Source organism: Anser brachyrhynchus (genome assembly GCF_964034855.1).
Source record: "Anser brachyrhynchus genome assembly, chromosome: 17".
Lineage (NCBI taxonomy): Eukaryota > Metazoa > Chordata > Aves > Anseriformes > Anatidae > Anser > Anser brachyrhynchus.
In genome coordinates this window covers 16,293,640-16,299,737 of record NC_137710.1, presented here as the reverse complement: position 1 = coordinate 16,299,737, position 6,098 = coordinate 16,293,640, and positions in this window count along the sequence as shown.

The following is a 6,098-nucleotide window of genomic DNA, read 5'->3' as shown; positions in this document are numbered from 1 at the left end:
GAGGTTGCCTGTAAGAGCTATTTCGTCCTGGAGTTCCCTTAGGACACCTGCGGGAACGCTGTCTGATTCTGGGGAGGGATCCTGCCATTTCATCATTTTGTTCTGTAGCCTTCCTACATGCATTCCTGTTTAAGCTACGTCCTGTGATAAACAGATCCAGCTGAGGGGCTTATTTGTTCTAAGGCAACACTGGTGTCTCTTCAGATCCTCCTTGCTCTTTGTAGTTGGTTAGCAGAGTACATCCTACTGCAGGTATCAAAATGCAGGGCCAGACCTTCTGTGCCAGGCTCCAGCAGAAAGGCTTTCTGCTCTGCACATCTTCAGTGCAGTAAAACCAGAGGTTCAGGGGCTGAAAATTACACTGACTCAGGGTTCAGGACTTGGAACACCCTGGGCTAGGAAGAAATCTGTAAGCATAGCACAACCAGGCTGTGAAAGAGCCCATGAAACCTTTATGCTGCTTTATCTTATGGTTCACTAGCACCAGGCACAAATACTTCAGTCTGGGGAAAAGCTCAGCAACCATTTTCTTCGCCTTGTTTCTTATTCCTGTTAGACGAAGAGATGTCAGGCTGATAAACTGCTATCTTATTAATTCATTATTGTGTGGAGATTCATAAAGCCCTGATTACCACTGTGGAGTCCATGTACATATCTGATGATTGGACAGTTTACGCTCCAAAAAAGTTGCCATCAAATCATATGCTTTGAGAATGCAAATGAGCACTAATGTAGCAGGCAGAAGACCATGGTCAGTGGTTCTGTGACTGTCATAGCACAGGTGGCTTTGGAGAAGGGTTCATAATATCTTCTGGAAGTGGATGTAAAAATATATAGTGACAGAAGGGTTAATTCATGAAATGGTTAAAGGACAGCTGTAAATAGGCCAAGCTGCAGGGAATACAGGAACAGGATGAGAAAATGAGTGTTGGAAAGGAAAATGCTCAAAGATGCACTAGTGCTGCATTGAGTGAAGACAAGGAGCTGACAGAGCCCATGGGGTAGAAATTGTGGCAAGGCAGGTAAGTGCAGGAGGCAGCTTTTAGTATTTTGGATCAGTAAACTCCTTTTGCTATATGCTTTTCCCCTTCGAAGTCTCAGGTTTTCTTATCCCTCTGCTGCTTGGGTGTCCCTTCTTTAGTTTCTGCTGACCAGACTCAATGTCAGGAGAGTCAGGATGAACAAAAGCAACTTTAATGTCAGCTAAGGAAGGTAATGTATTCCCCTTGTGATAGGTTGTTTGCTGCCTTCCTTAATTAATTAACTTTACTAACTCAGAGACCTCCTGGGAGAAGCCAGATGTAATTGGACTGCTTCATTTGCTTTCTAGGAACTGCTTACTAATGCTAAACAAACAAAAAAAAACAACAACCAAACAAAAAACAAACAAACAAACAAAAAAGCATCTTCTACAACTATGGGTCAGAACAGAAATTTCCCTAATGGAAACAGCTGAATTTCAGTAGCTCCAGTGTTCAAATCCATGGGCTTTTGCCACAGCACATGGTGAAGCCTTCGGAGATACTGTGGAGCCCAGCAGCACTGTGCCATGCTAAAGGAGACATTGTACTGCCCTTAGCCTTGACCTGAGTGGTGCTCTGAATCATATGTCTCCTTTATTTTCATCACATTTCATACACAAATTTCATTTTCCCTTTATTGCATAAGAAGATGAGGTGACCTGGATGTCCTTTTCCATGCAGAACCACCCCTGGCCCTGCCTTAGGGCCAGTGCAGGCATCATGCCAGCAGAAATCAGGTTCATCAGTTGGCCTATGACCCGTGAGTGGTCCGTCACGCCTTCAAACCTCATGTTCCTTGTTTTCTGTGCAGCTTTTATAGAGGACTACTCTCTGCTGCTGTCTGCAAGATGTTGTCTGTCTTGGTCCTCCACAGCCCAGCCCAGCTACAAGGTGAGGCACAGCTGGAGCTGCAGTAGAGTGCAGAAGCCCATAAAGGTGGATCTGCTAAAAACAAAACACCTTAAATAGAAGGGTGGAAAGAGAAGAGAACAATTGAGATGACAGCGAAGAAAAATGAATGAAGGTGGTTAGGAATTTATAATAATAAAGCATGCTCCCTGGAAGTTAACATTTGGAGTTGCTGACTCTTCAATTTGTGCTTGCTGCATTAAGGATGTAATGCAGTAATCTCACCAAAATGATGCTTTGAAATGTCAGAACAAGCTCCAACAAACATGCTAAGAGGATATCCTGAACTGTGCTGGGAGAACACAGAGCAGAAAGCAGCAGAGGAGAGGGGAGAGAAGCAGCTCTGCACATCTACCCCTTTCAGGGGCCAGCTTTCCTGCTCCCTGAGCCTTTTCCATTCCTGTGGCTTCTTCAGCCAGCCCATGTGTGCAGTCCCACTGTCTGCGGAGGGTGGAGAAGATACTCTCCTCACTTTTACTTTCCTCCTGGTGTATGGTTTCATGAATGCAGGAGAAAGCCCAGCTCTGCCTTGGTGCTGCAATGCTGGTGCTGCAAGAGCGGCTGCAGTCCCATTAGGGTTGATATTATTCCCCTGCATATGAGGTGACCTGGTGCTTGACCATAAATAAAGAGGCAGGTTCCCTGTAGGCACTTTGGAGACATCAGCATCTCATGGGGAATCTGCTTTCTCCTCTGCATATTCTTTGCCTTAACACTACCGACCCACATGGGCATTCCTCAGGCCCTGCCTCTGTATTTTACTTTACAGAATAAGTGTGATATAGGGGTATAGGCTATCTCCAGTCCTTTTATTTAAGTGCATAAGATATATTAAGAGACAGATCTGAAAAAGCCAATACTTCCAGTGGTGAAAAGAGCAGGCTAAAAAAATGCTGTATAGGCCTGAAAAAATGCCTGGTTATTTTAACTGCAACTGAGTTAATGGGGAACTCAGGAGTTCAACTGATAAGCACGCAGGTAATAATCAGCGGGAGTGATGCTGGTAATCCTTCAAAGGACAATGAAGAGACTCAAAAGACACCTGAGGTATCGCATGGTGAAAGAAATGCAGGACAGAAAATATCTAAATATAGCTTATAAAAGTAAGTGGGATGAACTGCGCTAACAATAACTACAATGTTAGTGTGTGCTCAGTGTACGGATAAAATCATTAACCAATTAAAAAGAGCATAACAAGCCATGATGGACGATAATTGCCATTATGAATGCATAATTCAGTATATAAGGGACCATTTCAGTATCTCTAATGAGAAACCTTATCTCAGTTTCATTGGATTTAGACTGCTGAGAAGCTGGACCATGCTATGCACCGCTTGCTTGCTGATACACTGTTCCTGCTGAAAAGGGCCTGGGGGTTATAGTGTATGCCAGAGTGAATATGAACCAGCAGTGAGCTTTCATTGCAATTAAAACAAACGGCACCCTGGGCTTTGTTTGGGAGGCGAGTGGCCAGTGTGCTGAGGGAAACTGTTATGCCCCTTTACTCAGCACTGGGGGAAAGCCCGCCTGCAACACTGTCCCCAGTTTTGAGCTGCCCCTGTTCAAGAGAGATGCTGAGAGACTGGAAGGGATCTGCTGAAGACCCACCAGGGTGGGCCAGGGCTTAGAGCCCATGTCCTGCAAGGAGGAACTGTGAAGCTGGGATGCCTTCATCTAATGAAGAGGAGGTGCAGGGGTGATCTGATTGCAGTGTACAACTACCCGAAGGAGAGTTGCAGAGGTGATGGAGCCAAACTCTTCTCTGTGAACCCAGATGATACAACAAGGGACAATAGTCATTAACACAGACAATAGAGTAGGAATGCTCTTTACTTCTTGATCCTTTGGGAAGGTGTGGTGCCCTGGCTATCTTCTTTCAAAACAAAATGAATGGTTTCTCAATGTCAAACACAGATAAACTGCCTGTAGCCACATCCAGAGGCCTTTCCAACAAGAATTTCTACAACTAGTGGTTAGTGGATATACATTCATCAGATTCCCACATACAGGATAACTTGTATTACAATCATTGTTGCAAAGATAGTAGGTTAGAATACGTAAGACTGATTAGGCAGAAATGCATCTGGCAATATGTGTAAGTAAACTGTGTTCTTAGTTATATGTGCAATGTAAGACAGGGCTGTGGGGATTATGGGACCCTAAGAAGTCCTCCACAGCTGCTCCCTCTTCCTTCCCACCTCCTCCTGATCCCAAACTCGAATAAACAGCAAGACACTCATCAGAGCCAGACATTTGTAATGAGGCCAGCTGTCATAGAGATGATACTGGGGACAGTAGCTGAGGAAGGCTGGTTGATGGTCTTGCCCCAGGGCTTGAAGCTTTTGCCATGACCACTGCTATTACACCAAGCCTGACCCCAGGTGTAGGAGGCCTACGGGCTGTGAGCGGCAGCATGGTTACCTGCCTGCTGGGACCTGGGCAAGGTGTGAGCACATCAGAGGAGCTGCTGGTTAGCCCCATCACCTGAACTTCAGCAGTCGGCCTTGGAGAACAGCACACAAGCAGCTAGTGGATGCGTACTTACCAGCCTGCTAGCTGCTGTCACCTCCCAGTGCTGGCTATAGGAAATTCTGTGAGCTGCAAACCTCTTTCCTCCTCTCCTTCCCTAGCACCGTCTGAGCAGTACGGCATCTCCATGGTCTCTCTGTGAGCAGCTCGAGGACAAGGACTGAGATGTATAACTTTTTCCTTTCTCAGAGGAGTGGAACAGAATAAGGAGCAGGAGGAGTGATGGGAAAAGGAACCAACAAGCTTAAGAGAACAGCTGGAACAGAGGGAGACACAACAAGCCTCCCGTAGTGATGTGGGTGCCAGCCTGTGGTCCTCAGGTCCTGTGGGTGAATGGCAGGAGGCTGCTAGGCTTCCTGAGGCTTCCCTGAGCACCCCTACTCCACACATCCCCCTTTCCACAGAGCTGCGGTGCCACTGCCTCCCCCATCTGCCGCATCGCAGAGGGTGGCGAGGGGTATGAGCCATTGTTGTGGTTTAACCCGGCTGGCAGCTAAACACCACACAGCCGTTCGCTCACCCTCCCCCATCCCTCTCTGGGATGGGGGAGAGAAATGGGAAAGTGAAGCCTGTGAGTTGAGATAAAGACAGTTTATTAAGACAGGAATATAATAACAATAAAAATAATAGTGATAATGATAATAGTATTAATAATAATAATGTATAAGAAACAAGTGATGCACAATGCAATTGCTCACCACCCGCTGACCGATGCCCAGCCTATCCCCGAGCAGCCGGCCCCCCACCCCGGCCAGCCACCCCTATATATTGTTTAGCATGACGTCAGATGGTATGGAATACCCCTTTGGCCAGTTTGGGTCAGCTGTCCTGGGTCTGTCCCCTCCCAGCTCTTGCTGCACCCCCAGCCTGCTCGCTGGCAGGACAGAGCGAGAAGCCGAAAAGTCCTTGGCCTGGTGTAAGCACTGCTCTGCAACAATTAAAACATCAGCATGTTATCAGCGCTCTTCTCATCCTAATCCAAAACATAGCACCCTACCAGCTACTATGAGGGAAAATTAACTCTGTCCTAACTGGAACCAGGACAGCCATTGTACTTGGACAGGAGCTTGTTGGGCTCCAGATGTTGTGCTCCAGAAGCATTGCAGCTTCTTTCAAGCCACAGGTTTGAATATTTGAGGATTAGAGACCCACAGGCAATTCCTAGACTGGCAGTATCGGCACTGCTGTGACCCCTGGAGACCACTGCCGCTGGGCAGCAGAGGGGCTGCAGCTCCAGGCAGCAGGGCACTGCATCACTGCACTGGTTCTCTGCAGCCTGCTAAGACATTTCTGTACTCCAGTAGCTTGTTCTGCAGTTTGTGAGTATGCCTTGCTGGTTGTGAGTAATTTATGTATTTATTATGCCCCCTGGCAGTGCTGTTTTACTAAAGTTGTCCCTTTTTTTATGTCGCTCTTTTATCCCTCTGGGAACAGGTTTTATATATCTTTAAAGAAAACAGAGTTATTTCATATTTTTTAAATGGGATTTTAAGTGGAGTAATGCAGATGAAGGGGAGCTCACAAACACAATAATGCTTTGTATCTTAAATAAAAAATACCTTTCTCAGGAAGGCATGCAGTGGTGATTTTTCTCTTGGGCTTTCTGCAGAAAGTGCTGGCTGTTAAAGGACTTTTCTA